Source organism: Petaurus breviceps, unplaced genomic scaffold (genome assembly GCF_028583685.1).
Source record: "Petaurus breviceps papuanus isolate PSGF00001 unplaced genomic scaffold, PetGlider_PUasm1.0 80, whole genome shotgun sequence".
NCBI lineage: Eukaryota > Metazoa > Chordata > Mammalia > Diprotodontia > Petauridae > Petaurus > Petaurus breviceps.
The window spans coordinates 896,693-919,118 of NW_027186540.1; the positions used below are offsets into that span (position 1 = coordinate 896,693).

Sequence of the window (22,426 nt, forward strand, 5' to 3'; positions counted from 1 at the left end):
AGGAGAGTAGGGGGGACAGGGATGAGAGGGGAGGATGATAGAAGGGGGGGGGGGGGGGGGGGGGGGGGAGGGAAGTTTGAAGTACCCACTTTAGAAAAAGGATGGGATCAAAGTAGAGAATAGAACAAGTGGGAGGTGGGATAGCAGTGAGGAAATTATAGTCAGTTGTTTACAATATATCTACTATGGTAATGTTTTGCATTAGCTACACATGTATAATGTATACTGAATTGCTTATCTTCCCAGTAAGGGTGTGTGACAAGGGAGGATGGGAATGAATCTGGAATTCAAAGTTTTAAAATCAAATTTTTAAATTAAAAAAATACACACACACACAAACATTTTATATATATATATATATATATATATATATATATATATATATACTATTATTAATACTATTTTACATGTAATTGGGAAATAAGATATACAGGCACTGGGGCACAGAGATCTACCATGCCCTACTGGAAAAGTCAAAGTGTGTATGGGAGAAGTTAGGGGAGAGAGTAGATTAGAGGAGGGGGTATCCTGTGGGATTGCTATTTTGGGGTGGTAGGTAGGGGAAAAACAGGGAGAAAATTTGTAACTCAAATCTGGCAGAAATTAATGATGTAAATCAGAAGTTAATAAAGCATTTGGAAAAAAATATTTATTTATTTTAAGTTTTCAACATTCACTTCCAGAAGTTTTAAATTTTCTCCCCTTCCCTCCACAAGATGGCATGCAATATGATATGGCTCTACACACATGTTCCTATTAAACACATTTTCACATTAGTCACATTGCATAGAAGAATTATAACAAATGGGAGAGACAATGAGAAATAAAAAACAAAGAAATAAAAAAAGAAAATAGTCTGCTTCACTCTGCATTCTTATTCCATAGTTCTTTTTCTGAATGTGGATGGCATTTTCCATCATGAGCTCTTTGGAGTTGTTTTAGATCCTTGCATTTCTGAGAAGGGCTGTCTATAAAAATCAGTCATCACCCACTGTGACTGTTTCTGTGAACAGTGTTCTCCTGGTTTTGCTTACTTCATTTGGCATCAGTCCAGGTAAGTCTTTCTAGTATTTTCTGAGGTCTACACGTTCATAATTTCTTATAGCACAATAGTATTCTATTACATTCATATACCACAACTTATTCAGCCATCCCCCAATTGATGGGGATTCCTTCAATTTCCAGTTCTTTGCCAACACAAAAAGTTGCTATAAATATATTTGTACATATGGGTCCTTTTCCCACTTGTATGGTCTCTTTAGGATACAGTCCCAGAAGTGCTATTGCTGGGTCAGATAATATGCACATTTGTATAGCCCTTTGGGCATAGTTCCAAATTGCTCTTGAGAATGGTTGGATCAGCTCACAGCTCCACCAGCAATGAATTAATGTTCCAACTTTCCCACATCCTCTCCAACACTTATCATTTTCCTGTTTGTCATGTTAGCCAATCTGATAGGTGTGATGTGGTACTTCAGAGATGTTTTGATTTGCATTTCTCTAATCAATACTGATTTAGATCATTTTTCATATGACTATAGATAGCTTCATATTCTTCCTCTGAAAACTGTCTCTTCATATCCTTTGACCATTTATAAGTTGAGGAAATTGCTACTTTTCTTAATCTATCATTTCATTTGATTCATTCACCAGGAAAGTTATATTCCCTGGCTGACTATTAAAGGTAAGTATATCAATGGGGACTTATGAGTTTGGAATTTAGAAAATTCTTACATAACCAGACTTCCAACCAAGTTTAGATTTGGGGGAGGGTAGCATTGGTGGTGTATGCTGCTATGTAAGGAGGAAATTACTACTCCCAAAGAGCAGACAGGTGCTAAATGCCAGATTGCATTACTGTATAAGGGATAAAACTGGGGCCAGAGCTGTTTAAGAGAGGCTGACATATGTTGTCTATGTTGTCTTATTGGAAGAGGTACACATGAAAAGCCAATTAACATTCATGTATGGGAAGCTGTCTTCTCAACATGCCCCTGATTCCTAACCTACCTGTCTAAACACAATCCTAGAGTGGACCTCCTTGGATAAGACAGAGACCTCTCTCTCAATTTGAGATGAAATCTCTTCTCACTTCCAGCTAAGAACCCAACTACACTTATATATTCTTTTTTTGAAGGGGGGAAGGCAAGGCAGTTGGAGTTAGGTGACTTGTCCAGAGACACACAGCTAGTAAGCATGTCAAGTGTCTGAGGTCACATTTGAACTCAGGTCCTCCTGACTCTAGGACCAGTGCTCTCTTCACTGCACCACCTAACTGCCCCCCCCTTATATTTTCTTTTTGTATATTCTGATATGTATAATTTCTCCAATTCTGATCATTTGAGATTTATTCACTGTTCCCTTGTTGGGATGATCTTTTGTAAAAAGTCAGTGTTGAGTGTAAAAGAACTAAGATGGTGTGGAATCTGAGCACCCCAAAATATCATCCCATAAATCAGATATTTTAGCAGGTCAGATAGATATAATTCTAGTCCATCCAGTTCTTGGAGATTAAAGAACTTTCAGCCTCACAGTGCTTCCTTTCCTTTCCCTTCAGCTAACAGGATGGGGTAGCAAGTCTTTCCTAGGGGTACTCCTCCCCTCAAGGCAAAAAGTCAAGTCTCCTTAGGAAACGGGTAGGTCAAATTTCCAAATCAACTGTTTATGTAACTGGCAAGTTAAACCTGTACTTTAGTGTGCTATGTGGACATAGCACATATCCATAAGGCTCTCATAGTTAAGTCAAAAGCACCAAGAAACTAGGATAGTTGTCTCCTGTGGCATCAGCATTGTGAGCTGAGAGGGGGACTACCTCAGGCACAGTAATAGAATCTTCAATGTAGATTTCCAATCCCTATCATTTTTAGGAGGACCCAGTGCATACTGTAATGGTAAGAACAAAGGCCTGGGGAATCAATAATCTTCCCTAGGGCAAGTCCAGGCTCTATGACAATTTTATCACGTGACCCCAATCAAGCCACTTTGGTACTGTTTAGATTTTCTAATCTATGAAATGAAAGCATTAGGACAGATTTTCTCAAAATTATAAAATATGAAAATTGCATTGTCCAGGTGTTTTTCAGTCATTTCTGACCCTTTGTGGCTCCCATTTGGGGATTCCATGGCAAAGATACTGTAGTGGTTTGCCATTTCCTTCTCCAGCTCATTTTACAAATGAGGAAACTGAGGTAAACAAGGTTAAGAGACTTGCCCAGGATCATACGGCCAGTGTTTGAGGCCAGATTTGAATTCAGGAAGAGGAGTCTCCCTGCCTCCATGTTCAATAATCTATTCACTGCACCACCTAGCTGCCCCTTCTGAGAACCATAAAGCATCTTTAAAGCCATGAAATTCAAAATTTTCACTTTACTGATGAGCAAACTGAGTGCCAGAGGGGAAAAGGCTAGGGGTACAATCAGAATGAGTGCTCAGGCCTCCTGATTCCCAGGTCAGTGTTTTTCCCAGGAGACCACTTGAAAAGCCAGACTAATGTTCCCCCAACTCATCCTCCAACCCACGCCAAAATTAAAACAGAGGCATTGTGGAAAAAGAAACCCATTAGTGTGTGGGGAGACACACAGAGTAATAAATACAGCTATTTACTGTAGAGCAACTACTGGTCGGTGCTGGCTTTTTTCCATACAATACTAATTACACTTGCCATGCCAATTATTCTTTTGCCCTGCCACTGCTATTATTTCTCCTGCTATTTTTAACAGCTGGTGCCAAGGTAATGCATTATGGAGATTTAATTTAACACAAAACACATAAGATGCTTCTGAACAGCATTTTTTTTTCATCTTTGAGACTCAGCAGATTACACCAAACAGTATGTGTCAAATCTGGATGCAGCTCAGCTGCATTGTTCGAGCTGAGCTTTAGTGGGCCTCCAAAGTGCTGGGCTCCCATAAGAACAGAGCACTTTGGCTATAGAGGTTTCTCCCTCCCCCTGGCCTACATAAAGAATTTGACTTAGCCCAAGGAAGTCAGTGGGACCTGATAGACCAGGTCCATCAATTGCAATGCACTCAGGAAAGAAAGCAGGAAAAATGCCCCCTCCCCCAGGCCCTTTGCCTTTTGAATACAGAGAGGCAGGGATTAAAAATAAAACCTACATCATGTAAGGTTAGGAACTCCTGTTGTGTTAAGAGCTTTAGAAACCTTGAAATACCAGAGGTTTGAGTGTATCTGAGATGAAAATGAAACCTCTGACCAGAGATCATTAACAGGACCCTCTACCAGAGACCAGGACCTCCCTTGAGGTTATCACATTCAGTTTAATCAGGTTAGAAAGGCAAGTCCAGGATAAATCTAATGACACATCCAATTTTAACACAATTTAATTCTCAAAAGGCTTTTTATAGGTTCTGTGCGTCAACAATTTTCTGGTCTCTTGTTCTAGGCTGTTATTCTTGGCATTCCAAACTGTAGCTGCTCCTGTGGCTACTGAGAACCCAGTGATCTGGATGTATTTATATGGCCAGGAAGCCCAATGCACTGATTGTATAGGGATTCACAAATACTGGAATTGGCTTCATACCATTTAAACAAAATTCTGCTCCACATATCTTCTCTAATAATCCTGTCATGGTAAAAATGTATTTATGACCTGAGATTGGTAATGCAGGGTTTATAGGGTAGCAGAGCAGCACTTGGTTCTTTTTTCTTGTTGAACTTTTTATTCTCCCTAGAAAATCATTCAATTTCATTTTTCTCCTACCAATGAGGTTGAAGCAATGGGAATAAGGACAGGTACACTTTGAAGGGGAAAAGAAGACCTCAGGAGACAATGTGGCCAGAAGTCAGATAAATGCCTGATGAAACATAATAATAAGTGCATCAGGAGATTTGGCTTATATGGTGGGTACAAAATCACTGACCAAATTAAGGAATCTTAAATCATTCATGGATTTTGATCACCTGAAGGATATACTAGGAGAAGCACACCTTCATATGAAGACAAAAAATATTTCTACAGTAAGTAAATTTGATGTGCTACCTATGCTAGCTCATTTCATAATTGAGTTTTGGAAAAGGACTCACTGTACAAAGGGCCTACCATAATGGGTAGATTGTATGTGTATATAAGAGGCCCAGCAAAGCCCATGCCGGTATTTCATATGAACCTGTAAGATTGTCTACAAGGATAGGTCAGCTCTGTTTTCATTCCCTCAACCTATTATACTGACAAAAAACCCAGAAGCCAAGACCTTAGATATGGGAGTCTTCAGGGATAAAATCACTGAGCACAGACCAGACTTGATATTTACAACTCTGTCTAGAGATTAGGGCCTACAAAGTCTCACAGCAATAGCCATGCCTGAAAGACTATCCCCTATATAAATATAAGGCAGATGCACCTTAACCTTACTTATCCAAGTGCTCTCCATTAGCTACTTGCCACTTGAAAGATGATTCTCAGGTTGTTTTCTCATCTACAAAATGGGAATAATAAGAGCACCTACCTTACAGATCTATAGTGAGGAATATACAAGATATAAATATAAAGTGTTTTGTAAAAATCAAAGTGTTACATAAATTTTAGCTATAATCATCAATATCAATATTTGTTCCTTTGTCTATTATTCACCTTTTTTTTGACAATAGCGTGTTAAATAGGTGAGTGAGGTTGGAGATTGCCCAAATGTATGTTTTATTTTGTTTTATTTTTATTTTTTTACTTTTCAGTTAAATTTTGATTGAAACCAAGGATTCTCCAGACATCTGAAAGAAGTGATTATATGTATTGATTAGGGGGAAAAATGCTAGATGCTGTGATTAACCATCAAAGTGATCCACTTGCCTACTTTTTATGTCCTAAATATAATTGTTTGTAATAATAATAATAATAGTTTTTTATTATTGATCTGTATAGCAAGAATCTTTAAAAGATAAAATACAAGAAGAGAATACATAGGCTTTCTAAAATTAAACTCTACAACAGAAGATTTCTAGAGAACAATTGAAACAGAAGGGCAAAATCTTATTGCACTTTTAATTTGCTGACTATAGGAAGCATTTCATCTGGTAGAGCAAAATAAGTCTCCTCCAAAAAAGAAATGAAAGATTCCAAGGGACAGGAATGCTGATAATCCTTTTTGTTCTATAATCCTCCTAATTAATGCCAAGCAAAGTGGCTTAGAGTTTGCCAACCTCTGTCTTTTTCCTATTCCCCCTGCATTCATTTTTCTTTCAATTGGAATATATGTACACACATATGTGTACATATACACATATATGTATGTGTATATATACGTGTGTGTACACACACACACATATATATGAGATATTGTAAATGTATCTTTTATTAACAGTCAATAAAATTAGTTCCTTCAATCTTTCCAACCACTTTTTTTCTTTTGATAAAGCTGGTGAGTTTTAGTGTGCTTATATACATTTATTTTTAGTTTTGATGGATAGATTTTATTTTTATATCACCTTCATTTCACCTTCTCTCTCCTCCTACTCCACCTCTAGAGCCATATCATAATAATTAAGGATAAAGAATTAAGGACAAAAAAAGGCAGGGAACAGTTCCACCAAACTATCCAACATATCAGCCTAGTCTGACGTCAGAGCAGTGTTCCAGTTTTATAGTCCCACACCTGTTAAGATGAAGATCAATATGTTACAATATCTCTTTTCTGGGGACTAATTATGTCATTATGATTTCACAACATTGTTTCAAGTTTTTATTGTTCTTTCCATTTACATTGTTGTACTCTTATACATTGTTTTGATTCTAGATATTTGCACTTGAAGCAGTTTGTTTTTCCATCTCTCTATGTGTTCTTCATACATATTTCTTATAGAATGATAATGTTCCCTTTCATTTATGTTTAGTCATTCCTTATTCATGAACTTTGACTTTGTTATGGGTTCTGTATTACTGCAAAAAGACACTATGTAAATATTTTTGTGTGTATGTGTGTGTTTATTTATGATACATTTATTATGGGAATATAGGCTAGTTATGGGATCTCTCAGTCCTTTTCTTTGCATAATTATCAATTTCTTTCCAGCATGGTTGGAGCTCCACCAAAAGTATATTTCAACTGATGCCTGACTTCCTGCAAGTCCTCAAACATAAAATATTTACATCTTTTGTCATTTTTGCCAGTTTTTTTTTCAGTGAGAGGTAAAGCCTCAGATTTTTTTTTTTGTTTTGAATTTTTCTTGTTAGCGAATCAAAGCAAATTTTCATTTCTCTGTTATTAGTTTGGAATTCTTTTTTTTTAATTTTTGAAAACTTATTTTTATTCTTAGGCCACCATCTGTCCATTGGGGAATGGCTCTTGTTCTTACATATTTTTGGAGTCATAGTCAAAAAATATTTATTAACTGCTAAAAGAAAGGCCTTAGATAGACTCTGCCCGCAAGGAGCTTATAATCTAATGAGGAAAGATAAAACAGCACTGATGTAAGAAAAGGCTAAACAAATCCCTTCTCTAATGGGGGAGAAAACATGAAAAAACTACACACAAACAAGATGTAATGTAGGCCAAATTGGGGGTAAGAAAGAGGGAAGGCACTAACATTAAGAGAGCAGATTTTCCCAGTATTTCTTGTCAAACCAGGAGTTTCTCTCCAAATAGTGTTCCCAGGTTCATGAAAGGTCAGGCTGTTGAATAAAATTGTTTCCAGTTCTTCTTTATGCAGCTTACTTTTACTCTTAGGGTGTATAGGTGTTCAAAGCAGTACCAGCACCTGTGGTATGAAGGCTTGCTTGCTGAGCCCTTTCAGGGGAAGCTTATCCAACTTTGGTATCCATCTGGCACTCAATGCTCACCTATGTCTCCAAGAAGCTATAGGATACTCATCAATCTCACCCTGGGAAACCATCTTGGCAGATGGGCTAAATTAGGTTGAAGGAAATTATGGGGTCTAAACTTGGTCAGGGATTTAGGGGGATGTCTACCCCAATCATGTGAAGACATCCCCCAGCAGCAGAATGTGCATATAAGAACAATTTGTTCCAACAACCATGAAGGCAGCTGAAAAGCAGGTGCTGTGAAGCACTTAGAGTTTGGTCAGACTTGGATGATGGCAAGTTCATTCACTGCATTCCAGGCTATTGCCAGTTGTTCTGACTTTTGTCTTGTCATTGGACTTTATTGATTCTAGTACAGAGAGTGAGGCTGATGACTTTGTGCAACTTTGCCTCACTTAAATCCAATTCATGCATGAGTCAAGGCATCACCCAGTGATGTCATTGGTCCTCTTCAAAAAATTAAGGATAAACAACAATATTTCTACTATTGTATATTCTATTAAAAAATTATACCAGCTCTCTCACTGTGCCTGTCCCCGAGCGCTGTGTGCTATGCTCTGCCGGCTTGAGCTTGTCCCGGCTCTGCCCTGTGCGGCACAGCCACGTCCAATAGGCTCGTGTTCCGCTGGTACTTCGGGGATCTGGCCTCCTCTAGAGCTGCATGCTGCACTCACCTGCTGGACCTGCTCAAGGTCCATCTACAGACACAGCAGAAGATAGAGATGAAGATGACTGGCATGGCATTAAAGGTAGTTTGGACAGATGGCATCATGGCCCTGTACAATGGCATCAGTGCTTCCATCTGCCGGCAGATGACCTATTCCCTTGCCCGATTTGCCATCTACCAGTCATTCTGAGACCGACTGACTGCAGGGAACCAGGGGCCCATCCCTTTCTATAAGAAGGTGTTGTTGGGATCTCTTGGAGGTTTTGTTGGTGGTTTTGTAGGGACTCCCACAGATATGGTGAATGTCAGGATGCAGAATGACATGAAGTTACCTGTTACCAAAGGTGGAACTACTCCCATTCATTAGATGGCATCATACATGTAGCCCATGGAGAAAGTATAAAGAAATTGTTTTCTGGAGCTACCGAGGGTCTCTTGTCACTGTGGGGCAGCTATCTTGCTATGACCAAGTGAAGCAGCTGGTCCTCAGCACAGAAATGATCTCGGACAACATATTTGCCCACTTCCTATCCAGTTTCATTGCTGGCGGGTGTGCCACTTTTCTCTGCCAACCCATAGACGTACTTAAGACTCATCTGATGGACTCCAAGGGATAATATCAGGGTGTCATTCACTGCACTTCAGAGACAGCGAAACTTGGACCACTGGCCTTTTACAAGGGCTTTTTACCTGCTGGAATCCATCTAGTCCCCCACACTGTCCTCACCTTCATCTTTTTGGAACAACTCCGACTATACTTTGGAGTGGATGCTTGAGTTGGTGTGGATGCTTTGTGGGAGCCTTACAAATGCTACAAGGCTTCCAGTCTACCCAGGATTCTTCCAAAGAGACCTAGGGAGGGAGCACTTAAGCGTCCTCTCAGAGGCCAGTACTTTCCACATTCCTGTCTTGTTTTCCCCTTTTGGGTCACCTGTGCCCACTTTGGGTCATGAGCCATGGTTGTCCCAAAGGTATCATATCCTCACCACCTTCCCTCTACCATTAACCCCCCAAACCTAGGGATCAAAATGGCTTTTCATCCTGTCCTGACAGAAGCCTCTGAATTCTACCAGTCACTTCACCCTATCTATATAGCTTCATTTGCCTTAACTCTCCACTTGGCCCCTCATCTGGACCCACCTTCAGAATGCTTTCTGTACCTTAAATTCGGCCTCATGGAAGGGGATGTTTGTAGCCAATCTGAAAAAAAAACAACCTTAAAATGTGACTCCTTCCTCCCACTGCTTATCCCTCCCTCCCTATATTACCTTGGACTTCCCTTTATTTTTATAGTAGGGAAAATAAATGTTTACAGGAACTCTCCCTTCCTCCAATTCCTGCCCCCCTTCCTTAGGAATGTGAAGTAAATTCTGGTGATGGTGACTCTCCAGCCTAAGGATTGGGTGGAGATGTCTTTAAAAAGCCTTCTTTACCCTGAGCAGTTATTAAGTGCAAAAGATTTTATAGAGGAAAATTAACTACTGTAATTAACACTGAATGGATGGTAACTTTCCATACCGTTTCAGTAGTCAGAGAGACTGAGGGGTATATCCTCAGTCTGTCAATTATAATGGACTTTGACTTGGTCCTCTGAGCCAACCTACATGTACTTTTCTTCTTACCTTCTTCTCATTTTGGGTTAATTGGAGAATTGAGCACTGTGAGCCTTATTCTTTTCCTTTCTTTTAACTGTGAAAGAGGAAAATTGATATGGGTCCTGGTAAGAAAAAGATGATAGTTTTTTCCTCCCTCTCTCATCCTCCCCGTGACACTTTCTCCCCCTCTCATTGTTTCTACCATTAAGTTCGTCATGTCTTTGGAGTTCCTGACCCTTTGCCATCCAGATCAAAGGGAGTAAAACATCACCCAGTCTATAGCATTCCCTTACACCACCACAGCTTCCCATCCCTTCCTTCCAAGTCAGACCTCCAGTAGCCTCCATTGCCAACTGCTCAGTGATTGCTTTAAAGATCAAATTTTAGCCAAAACTCAGGCACCAAATAGCTGCCGCTGTCTTTAGGAATTTCTCCTCTATGCCTTCTGCTTTCCCTTCTCCTCTCCCAAACTCCCCATCTCCTTACTTTATAGCACCATATTTCACCACAGCTACTGAGTGACTTGTGTCAGACAAAGGTAGGGAGGCCTGGGGATGGAAGGAAACAGATGTATATTTTGACTTTTTATTTTCTCAGCCCTCAATTCCCTACCTCCCTAATATTTGATGTCGCTTGTATAGAAAGACGTTGGACCGGTCAAGTTGACTGATTTCCAACCAAACCATCATGGCACCCATTTGGAGGTTTCTTTACAGCTCTACCTTGGGCCCATTACTTTTCTAGCTGACATTAATGTTCCTTTTCATCTGTTGTCAACTACCTGCCCTGTGGCCCTTAGGAAGTATATTGTGTCCTGATGTGTACTGTAAAAATTTAGAGACAGGCAGAATTTCATGGTGGATAGAACCCTGGATTTAAGGGTTGGGAAGACTGAATTTAAATCCTGCTGCTCACATTAGCTCTTTTGACCCTGGTCAAGTCACTCAACTTGTCTGACCCTCGATTTCCTTATCTTAAAATGAGTATCATCATAAATAATAAAATAGCATAATAAAAACGAATCTAAGGACAGCACCTTCTTCAGAGGGCTATGGGGAGGATCACATTAGCTAATCTGTGTTATGCCCTATGGAGATATGAGATGTTATTATTATTGCTTCTTATCTATGTGTGGTAGGAGTTGCAGATCATTCAGGTAACTTATTAATTATTTCTGAATAATGAATCAGAAAAGCTTCAATAAACCAGTGGGAAAAGCTTTCCTTTCTGAAATCAGTTGAATAAATTTTTGGTGAGTTCATCGCTTTGCAAACCAGCAACAACCAGGACGAGTTTTAGAGAGTATTCAAAGAAGACATTGCTGCTGCCCTGTTTGAGCTTACAATGTATGTGGAGGAAGGCACTGAAAAATGATTCTGGGACAATGGAGGAGAGCATGGCCTGGGGCAGAAACATACTTCACAGGAACAGGTCTTTACTGAGTGAGGGCTGCTGTGTGCCAAATTAGAGCTATGACCAAATGGGATATTGTCACAGTCATCTGGATGTGAGATACCATGGTGGTATGCAGTAGAGAAAGGGTTTTTTGTGGAATTGGGGAATCCTTGTAGCAGTGGTATAGAAAATTGGATTAGTTGCATCTCAGACCTCCTGAAGATTTAATAAGATAAATGGCTTCAGTTGCTGTTATCTTCATTGCCCACCTACCACCGCCACTCCCTACACTCAAGGAAAATGGAGCCAGCCTCTTTATTCTAGTTCTTTTCTGAATTCCCCAATTCCTGTGTTAGATGGTTTCTATGTGGTATATAGATGCAAAAATATGTCTTTGTTGAGATTTCCCTTACCCTTCCCTAGTATGGTACAAGAGGGAATGGGAAGACCATTTCACTGACCTGAGTGCCCAAGTTGATTTACTTGACGTGGGTAATGATTTGGGGGGCAGAACTAACAGAAAAGTTTATATCTGGATTTACATTTTCATTATCCTGGCTTTATAATGGCACAGGTGACTGTTGAACTAGCTCTTTCTGGCCCTGGGTTTTGCCCCCTTTTCCCCCAGGAAGTAGCTTTGGAAAAGGATTTTATCTAAATTTGATTTATGGATACAGGATTGTCACTGCCTACCCCACCCCCCCAAAAAATACAACCTAAAAACAAAGGCTAGGTCTACTCTCCCAGGGGAATTGTTGAAAATAACAAAATCATAGAATTTTAGAGCTGGAATAATGTAGCTTGTATTCATACAATGTTGAACAAAGCATTTCTCCCACAGCATCGTGAATAGTATTAAGAGTAAATAGATCACAGCTCACCATGTTCTAGAAGAGGAAACAGGCCAAATTGAAGTGCCTTGCCAAATACAATACAGCATAGCAATTGAGGATTAGGATTTGAACTGGATCTCTGGTACTAAGACCCCTCTTCCCATAATACCACAATACCTCATGGAAGGGACCTTAAAGATTATCTAGACCAATTTCTCATTTGTTTTTTGGTTGGCATTTTCAGATCATTTTTTTTATTGATCAATTTTGTTTCAATTTCCACCAACATGAGCATTCAAATATATGAACAAAAATGAGAGATTAAAAACAAATATAAAATACTGAACAAATCAATGCAAAAAAAAGTGATTGCAAATGATGGCACATGTCACGATATTCAATGTTATTTACCAATTGTTAAAAGAAACTTGATTTTAACAAGATTGTATCAATATTGTCTTTTGTATTTAACATGAATTTTGTTGCTGTTGTCATCTTCAATTACATACGTGTAATCAGAAAAAAAATTATACCAAACAAGCTTGATAACTGCATTGTTGAATTTTTATAAAGTATTATTGTCCCTTAATTTCTACTTGTCTTTTGCTAGTGTATTTGAGAGATACAACATTGAAAGAGTGATGGACTTGGACTCAGGAGACTTGAGTTCAAATCCATGTCTTAAATTTTATTTAGTTATGTGATCCTCTGTAAGTCACTTCACCTCTATAAGTCTCAGTTTCCTCTTTAGCAAAATGGGAATATCTATAGTGTTTTGTTAAATAGTGCTTTTATCAATAGTTATTGTTAAGATTAAAATAGATTATAAATATATAAATGCTTTGAAGATCTCAAAGTACTATATAAATGCAAACCAATATTATTATTATTATTATTATTATTGCCTTTCAGAGAGAGGTTGGCTTGGAATGCCATGGTTAGAATTCAAGACAGTTTCAAATGGAGGATATTGGAGGCATAGGCAGGTGATTAAATTCAGGTTAGAACCCTTCTCTGCTGATATTAGTCAGCATACTATAGTGGAAAACATTCTGACTCTGATGTTAGGACATGAGTTCATATCCTTTCTTGAAACACTTGTTATATGTGTGATAAGTTAAGACATGTCAATTAACACGTGTGAGTCTAAATTATTCTTCTGTAAAATAGATTTAATAATGCTTATATCTTCCTACTCCATGTGGTTGTTGAGGGAGAGTTGCTTTGTAAATAGAATCAAAGATCTTCAGAGTTGGAAGGTACCTAAGGCCAACAATGCTTGATCAAAAATCACCTCTATAACATTACCGACAAGAGGGCATACAATTCATCTGAAAACATTCAAGGAGGGGAAACTACTTTTTGACACAGTTATTTTGTTTTGGGGAAGTTCTAATTGTTAGGAAATTTTCATTACCTTATCCCTGTACGCCTCTTTGAAGATTCACTCCATTGCTCTTTCTTCTATCCCCTGAGAACAAATTGAATCCTTTTCACAGTTGTCAATTCTTCAAACAATTGAAAAGAAGTATCACTCCCACCCCAAACCTACATCAGCACTAACTAAATATTCCCAAATCCATACTAAAAAATCCCATTTCCTTCCATGATCCTCATCTAGTCTCCTTACCATTCTCACCCCTTCTACATTCTAATTTGTCATTGTCCATAAAATGTAATGTTAACATCAGGACATGGTATTCTAGATGGGATCTTATTGGAGCAGATTACAGCAAGATTATTTATTGCCTCCCTACCGAGGAATCCTGAATATGACTACTACTCAACTTGAATATGCTGTCCATGAAAACCTTCATAACATTTTTCAAAACAGAATTTCATCTAGGCTTACCTTCCCAAGCCTACATTTGTGAAATTCACTTTTTTAAATCCAAGTATAGAATTTTACATGTACTTCAATGTTTCTGTAATCTCATAGACATGAAAACTCACTTCTGTAGTATAGATAGAAATGTAGCAATACTTGTTCATCCTCTGTGACAGTGATCTATGTTCTACCATAGCTTCTTAGAAGTTGATGCATCAAGCTGAGAGCCTTCTCTAGATCTTCTAACATTATTTATGTGCCAGAAAAAATGTGTTAGCTATCCATGAGCTATCCCTTCATTCTTTCCTCCCTACTAGGAGGAAAAGTGATTCAATATAGATTATACATATGTATTTATGCAAAACATTTCCATGATAGTTATATTGTGAAAGAATATATTTCCCTTCATCTTATCCCACCCCCCACTTATTCTGTTTTGACCCTGTCCATTTTCAAAAGTGTGCTTCTAACTGCCCTCCCCGCATCTGCCCTCCCTTCTATCATCTCCCCTCTTATACCCTTTTCCCTTACTTTCCTAAAGGGTAAGATACCCAATTTGGTATGTTTGTTATTCCTTCCTTAAGCCAAATTCAATGAGAGTAAGGCTAACCCATTCCCTTTTGCCTTCCTGTTCTTCCCCTCCATTGTAAGAATTTTCTCTGGTCTCTTTTATACTAGGTAATTTACCCTATTCTATCTTTCCCTCTCTCCTCTCATTATATTCCTCTCACCTCTTAATTCTATTTTTTAGAAATCATCCCTTCCTATTCAATTGATCCTGTGCCCTCTGTCTGTGTATACATGTAGACATATATACACACAGTCACATATGAATTTATATGCACATGTACCCTCCTATATAAGCATACATATGTATGTATAAATATATACATAAATATATATTCCCTTCATCTATCCTCATGCTGAGAAAAGTTGTAAGAGTGATAATTATTGTTTTACCATGTAGGAATTTAAATTGTTCAATTTTATTAAATTCCCTGTGATTTCTTTTCCCTGCTTACCTTCTCATGCTTCTCTTGCTTCTTTTATTTCAAAGTCAAATTTTCTATTCAACTCTGCTTTTTTCAACAAGAATTCTTGAAAGTCCTCTATTTCATTGAGGGAACATATTTTCCCCTGAAACATTATACTCAATTTTGCTGGGTAGGTGATTCTTGGTTTTAATCCTAGCACCTTTGACCTCTATAATATTATATTCCAAGTCCTTTGATCCATTTATGTGGAAGCTGCTAAATCTTGTGTTATCCTGATTGTGTTTCCACAATATTCAAATTGTTTCTTCCTGTCTGCTTGTAATATTTTCACTTTGACCTGTGAAATCTGGAATTTGGCTATAATATTTCTAAGAGTTTTCTTTTTGGGATCATTTCAAAAGGTGATCAGTGAATTCTTTTAATTTCTCTTTTTCCTTCTGCTTCTAAAATATCAGGACAATTTTCCTTGAGAATTTCTTGAAGGATGATTTCTAGACTCTTTTTTTGATCATGACTTTCAGGAAGTCCAATAATTTTTAAATGTTCTCTCCTGTATCTATTTTCCAGGTCAGAGGTTTTTCCAATTAGATATTTCACATTGCCTTCTATTTTTTTAACTTTTTGGATCTGTTTAATAGTATCTTGATTTCTAATAAAGCTGCTAGCTTCCATTTTCTCCAATCTAATTTTGAAGGCATTCTTATCTTCATTGAGTTTTTGAAATTCCTTTTCCATCTGGCAAATTCGACTTTTTTAAGGCATTCTTCTCCTCATTGGCTTTTTGGCCCTCTTTTGCCATTTGAGTTAGTCTATTTTTAAGGTCTTATTTACTTCAGTCAGGTTGTTGACTCTCTTTTCATGATTTTCTTGCATCATTCTCATTTCTGTTTCCAGTTTTTCCTCCACTTCTCTTACTTGATTTTCAAAATCCTTCTTGAGCTCCTCCATGACCTGTAACCAGTTCATGTATTTCTTGGAAGCTTTTGATGCAGGAGTTCTGACTTTGTTTTCTTCCTCCCATTCCATGGTTTAATCCTTTTTGTTCCCAAAAAGGGATCCTATGGCCTGTTTGTGCTTCCTCTGCTTGTTCATATTGCCAGTCAATTACTTAACTTTTGAGCTCTTTACCACAGTAGAACTCTGCTTCCAGAGAGGAGAGCTTTGTCCCATATTGCTGGGGTTTTCACAAATGTTGTCAGAGGTCTGAGGAGGGTGCCCTATCTACAGTCATCACACTGGTAAACTGACATTTCTCACCCCAGGACCACCACCAAGATAGCAACTAAGATCCAAGCAAGTCATAACAAGAGTGATTACTCTTTGAATCGTTACTTTGTCCCCCTACTATCTGTAGGACAGGGGCTCTGGATGCATCCACAAGACAGATGATGCAGGCACAGCCTCTGTACCTTTGCCACCTCTTGCCCTGGGGTTTGGGGCCAGACCATAACCTTCCTTTCCAACAGAGTTCCCCACTGACCTTTACTTTCGTTTTGATATTTATGGGTTTAAAGTCTGCAAACTGCCACAATTGTTGGTGATTCACTCTCCCAAAGTATGCTTTGGCCACCCCTGCCTCGCTGTGGTTAAAACCACATGGCTCATGCAGGACTGTGCTTGGCTCCCAGCGCACTGTGATGGACACTTTCTATAGGCCTGGCAGGCTGTCTTCAGTCAGAATTTTTATTCTCTCTGTCACTTTGTGGGTTCTATACCTCTAAAACTTGTTTAGAGTCATATTTTATAGGTATTTGAGATGGTTGTGGGGGTAGGTCATGGAATTTCCTGCATCTACTTTGCTATCTTGGCTCTGCCCCTTTTTGCATAACAATTTTTAAGTTTAATTTACATTATTACCAATTCCCCATCTCTTTTTAATTTGTAGTATTTACTGCTGATTTCTGAGATGTTTCAGCTCAGATTGAAAATTTGGCAAGGAAGTATAAGCGAGATATAGTACAACTACTCGACTGTTTCACAACAACAACAACAACAACAGAGCCTAGATTTTTTATTTCAAGAAATCTTAAAAGAAAACTAACCAGATGTATTAGAACTGGAATGCAAAGTGAAAATGGAATACACCAATCTCCCATCTAAAAAGAAAAGAAAAATCCTAGGAAGAACAAATCAAGATTCCAGGTGTAGAATAAGTGACTGACACGTGAACTTGACTCTCATATTAATCAGTGAAAAGATAAAAGAAAACACACATACACACAAAACAGAGACAGAAATAGGTGTCATACAATAGAGAAATAAAAAGGTAAGGGTAAGAGTAGAAAAAAGAGAGAACAAGAGGGAGAGTAGATTAATGGAATGGTTGGTCCTAAATAAAATAAATTGTAACTAAGAATGCACAAAAATATTTATAGCAGTTTTGTGGTAGCAAAAAATGAAAATATAGGGAGTGCCCATTAAATAGGAATTGTTGAACAAGTAAAGATACATAAATATGATGGAAAAATATTGAGCTCTATGAAATAATGGAGGCAGTTTCAAAAAATCTAGAAAGACTTGTATGATTTGAAGCAAAGTGAAGGCAGTAGCATCAGTAGAAAAATTATAATGTAACAACATTATTGTAGATGAACAACTTTGAAAGAATTGGGAATTTTGAAAAACACAATTATCAACTGTAATTCATGGTGAAACATGCTATTCACTTTCTTGTAGAGAAGTGTTGGAATCAGATTGGTGAATGAGACATTTTATTTTTCATGGATATTGCTATTGCAGTATTTGTTTTGATTGATTATACATGTTTGTAATGGATTTTGTTTTATCCATTCTCAATAAGAGGAGATTTAGAGTTGGAGTGGGGGTTAGGAGGAGGGGGAGTGGAGTCAAGAGGGTGGAGTAGAAGCAGGACATACCCACTGCTCCGACTTCCACCTTCCCCAATCTATGTAAAAAGGGGACTCTGAAAAAACTTTGGAGGTGCAGAACCCACAAAATGACACAGAGAGGCTAACCTCCCACTGAGGACAGCCAGGCAGGCCAGCAGCAAGTGACCAGAGTAGTGCTTTGGGAGATGAGCAAAGCCCCACACCAAGGCTTTAGCCCCATGGGGGGCCAGACCAGCCGCTAGCCAGAGGGACTCCAAATCAGCAGCAGCTGTGGCTATTTCCAGAATTATCAACACGTAGATGTGAAGGACAAAGTGAGAGGTCAGTGCAGTCTGGACTTTGGGACCCAGTAAGTGGGAGTCCTGCCTTTTGCCCCCAGGGCAAGAAGCCTCTGAGACACTGGCACAGCCATCCAGAGCCACATGGCAGCTTCAGCTCCTGGCCTGCAGAGTGTAGGGGGACCAAGCACCAGTCTGAGGGGTAATTGCTCTTGCTTTAACCTTCTTGTATCTGGATTGCAGTCTAGCGTGGAGGTCCTGGGGTATGTGTCCAGCTTGCCAGAGTGTGTAGAGGCCTCAGAGAGGGTACCCATCTAATACCTCCAGCAGCTGAGAAAACCCCAGTGTTTGGGACGAAAGCTCCCCTGGCTGGTGGCAGATAACTACTGGGGCATAAAGCCCAGGGGTCAAGTGACTGAGGGGCAACATGAACAGGAAAAGGAAACAAAGCAGACAGAAGATTCCAACATTAGACTCCTATTTTAGGGACAAAAAGCAGCAAAGCATGGAACAGGAGGAAGACAGTGAAGTCAGAACTCCTGCACCAAAAGCTTCAAAGGAAAATATGAGCTGGTTACAGGCCATAGAGGACCTTAAGAAGTAGATAAGAGAAGTGGAGGAAAAATTGGGAAGAGAAATGAGAACAATGCAAGAAAATTATGAAATGAGAGTCAACAGCCTGACTGAGGAAAATAATACCTTAAAAAATAGACTAATTCAAATGGTGAAAGAAGCTCAAAAAGGCAATGAGGAGAAGAATGCCTTCTAAAGCTGAATTTGCCAGATGAAAAATGAATCTCAAAAGCTCACTGAGGAGAAACATTGCTTCAGAATTAGATTGGAGCAAATGGAAGCTAATGACTTTATGAGAAATCAAGATGCTGTTAAACAGATGTAAACAAATGAAAGAATAGAAGGCAATGTGAAATATATCATGGGAAAAAACAATGACCTGGAAAATAGATCCAGGAGAAATAATTTTAAAATTATTGGACTCCGGAAAGCTCTGATCAAAAAAAGAACTTAGAAATCATCTTTCAAGAAATTCTCAAGTAAAATTGCCCTTATATTTTAGATCCAGGGGACAAAATAGAGATTGAAAGAGTCCACCAATCACCTCCTAAAAAAGATTCCAAAAAGAAAACAGCTAGCAATGTTATAGCCAGGTTCCAGAGTTTCCAGATCAAGGAGAAAATATTACAAGCAGTCAGGAAGAAACAATTTGAATATTGTAGAAACAAAATCAGGATAACTCAGGACCTGGCAGCTGAGGGATCAAAGGGTTTAGTATATGATATTCCAGAGGTCAAAGGGCTGGGATTAAAACCAAGAATAACCTACGCAGCAAAACTGAGTATCATGTTCCAGGGGAAAATATGGTCATTCAGTGGAATAGAGGACTTTCAAGCATTCTTGCTGAGAAAAACCAGAGTTGAATAGAAAATTTGACATTCAGATACAAGAAGCAAGAGAAGCATGAGAAGGTAAGCAGGGAAAATAAATCATAAGGAACTTAATGAAGTTGAACTATTAACATTCCTACATGGAAAAACAATAATTGTAAATTATGAAACTTTTCTCAGTAGTTGAAGGGAATATATATGTCTATATATGACGGTATATGAGCATATGAATACACATGTGAATGTGAGTATATATGTTAACAAGTATACATTGATAGAGGGCACAGGAACAATTTAACAGGAAGGGATGATACATAAAAGGTGAAATTAAGAGGTGAGAGAGGAATATAATGAGAGGAGATGGGGAGAGACAGAATAGGGTTAAGTATCTCCTATAGAAGAGGCAAGGGGAAATGGTTACAATGGAGGGGAAGAATAGGAAGGCAAAAAGGAATGGGTCAACCTTATTCCCATTGAATTTGGCTTGAGGAGGGAATGAAATACACACTAAATAGGGTATGTAACCCTCCAGGAGAGTGGGGGGGGGAATGGAGGAGAGGGGGGATGATGGAAAGGAGGGCAGGCTGTGGGGGAGGGAAGTTGGAAGCACCCACTTTTGAAAAGGGACTGGATCAAAGTAGAGAATAGAACAAGTGGGATTTGGTATTAGAGGGAGGGAAATTTAGTCAGACTTTTACAATATGTCTACTATGTTATTATTTTGCATTAGCCACACATGTACAAACTATCCTGAATTGTTTATCTTCCCAGTAAGGGTGGGTGACAAGGGAAGAAAAGAATGAATCTGGAATTCAAAGTTTTAAAACAAAATATTCAAATATATATATATATTATTAATACTATTTTACATGTAATTGAGAAATGAGATATTCAGGCACTGAAGCATAGAGGTCCACTGGAAAAGTTGAAAGGTTTATGGGAGAAAATATGGGAGAGAGCAGATTGGAGGACAGGATATCCTGTGGGACTGCTATTTTGGGGTGGTGGGTAGGGGAAAAATGGGGAGAAAATTTGTAATTCAAAATGTGGAGGAAATGAATGATGTAAATCAGAAGTTAATAAAGCATTTGAAAAATAAAAATAAATTAGTGTTGGAGTGGGAAATTATGTGTCTTCTTTTGAAAGTAAAATAAAATCTCATTTTAGAAAATCTTCCTCAAAGATTGTTCCTCTTCAAATTCATTAAACTAGTCACTCCTACTGTATAAAGGGGGAAATTAGACATTTGGGGAAACTTCATTAGTACTTTGAGGTTACTTTATTATTTTTAATTATGAAGTTAATTATTCGTACTAATATCCTTTTTTACTTTTGTTAAGATCACTGTCATTTTCTCAAGATTCCCCTCATGTTTTCCCTAGTCCCACTCATAACAAATAACTACAGTTGAAGAAAACAAATCAAAACATTGGCCACAGAGTGTTTTAGCACAGCTTTAAGTACCTTACCTTAACAAAAATTCATAGATTTGTCTTAAAAAGTGACCTTTGTAAGACATTGTTTTATAGATGTATATTCTCCCCTTTCAGCTATTTTTATTCTTTCCATCACTCTTACCAATGACTTTCTATGTCCAAAAGAATTTTCTGTATTGCACATATCACATTTTCTTAAGTAATCAAATATCAAAGGTCCATGTGTTATTAAATTGCTTTAGGATTCACATTTGATTAAGAGGTGACCATTTAGGGGCGGCTAGGTGGTGCAGTAAGTAAGAGCACCGTCCCCAGAGTCGAGGACCCAGGATCCAGTTCTGGCTTCAGATACTTAACACCCACACACATACAAAAAAAACAAAACAAACAAAAAAAACTGGCCATGTCACCTTGGGCAAGTTATTTAACCCCAACTGCTTTAAAAAAAAAAAAAAAGATAGGACAGCAGACAAGATGGTGGAAGTGGAGCAGAAGAAGAAGCGAGCCTTCCGGAAGTTCACCTACCACAGCGTTTACCTGGATCAGCTGCTGGATATGTTCTATGAACAGCTCATGCAGCTGTATAGCACTGGACAGCGATGGCGACTTGACAGGGGTCTGAGGCACAAATAGCATTCCCTCCTGAAGCACCTGAGGAAGGCCAAGAAGGAGAATCTTCCCCTTCCCTTCCCCCCACCCCTCCCCCATGGAAAAGCCTGAGGTAGTGAAGACACATCTTGGAGACATGATTATCCTGCCTGAGATGGTGGGAAGTATAGTGGGCGTCTATAATGGCAGGACCTTCAGTCAGGTAGAAATTAAGCCCAAGATGATTGGACACCACCTGGGCGAATTCTCTATCACCCACAAGCCTGTGAAACATGGCCGACCAGGCACTGGAGCCACCCACTCCTCTCGTTTCATCCCTCTCAAATAACCCAGATCCCAACAATAAAAACAAGAAGATTCTTAAAAAAAAAGGGGGGGGTGACCATTTGTTACAACACCCTGAAGTCTATGGGGTATGGTTATATCCTAATAAGCTCCCATTTTCTTTCTTTTTTTTTAAATTTAATTTGTTTGTTTCCTTTTAGTTTACAGGATTCAATTCCACAATTCCTTGACTTTCACATTTTGTCCCTCTCCCTTTCCTCCCCACCATGGTGACATATAGTCAAGTATAGGATCTGTAAATACTTTCACATTATACATTAGTCAGGTTATAAAGACAGATTGTATCAGATGGAATGAAAAATGGTAAAGTGGACATAAAACCAAACAAGAAAAGGAAAAAAGATCAGCTATTTTGCTTCCATCTGGATATAAATTCAGTTCTTTCTAGTTCTTCCTCTGGATGCACACATTTCTCTCTGTCA

General features: G+C 38.6%; 2 pseudogenes; both read left to right on the plus strand.

Annotated features, from left to right (window-relative positions):
• Positions 1-9,546, plus strand: part of LOC138175963 (mitochondrial dicarboxylate carrier pseudogene) — a 151,347-nt pseudogene extending 141,801 nt beyond the window's left edge.
• Positions 9,547-15,942: 6,396 nt separating this feature from the next.
• Positions 15,943-22,030, plus strand: LOC138175924 (small ribosomal subunit protein uS19-like; annotated as a pseudogene).
• Positions 22,031-22,426: the final 396 nt, after the last annotated feature.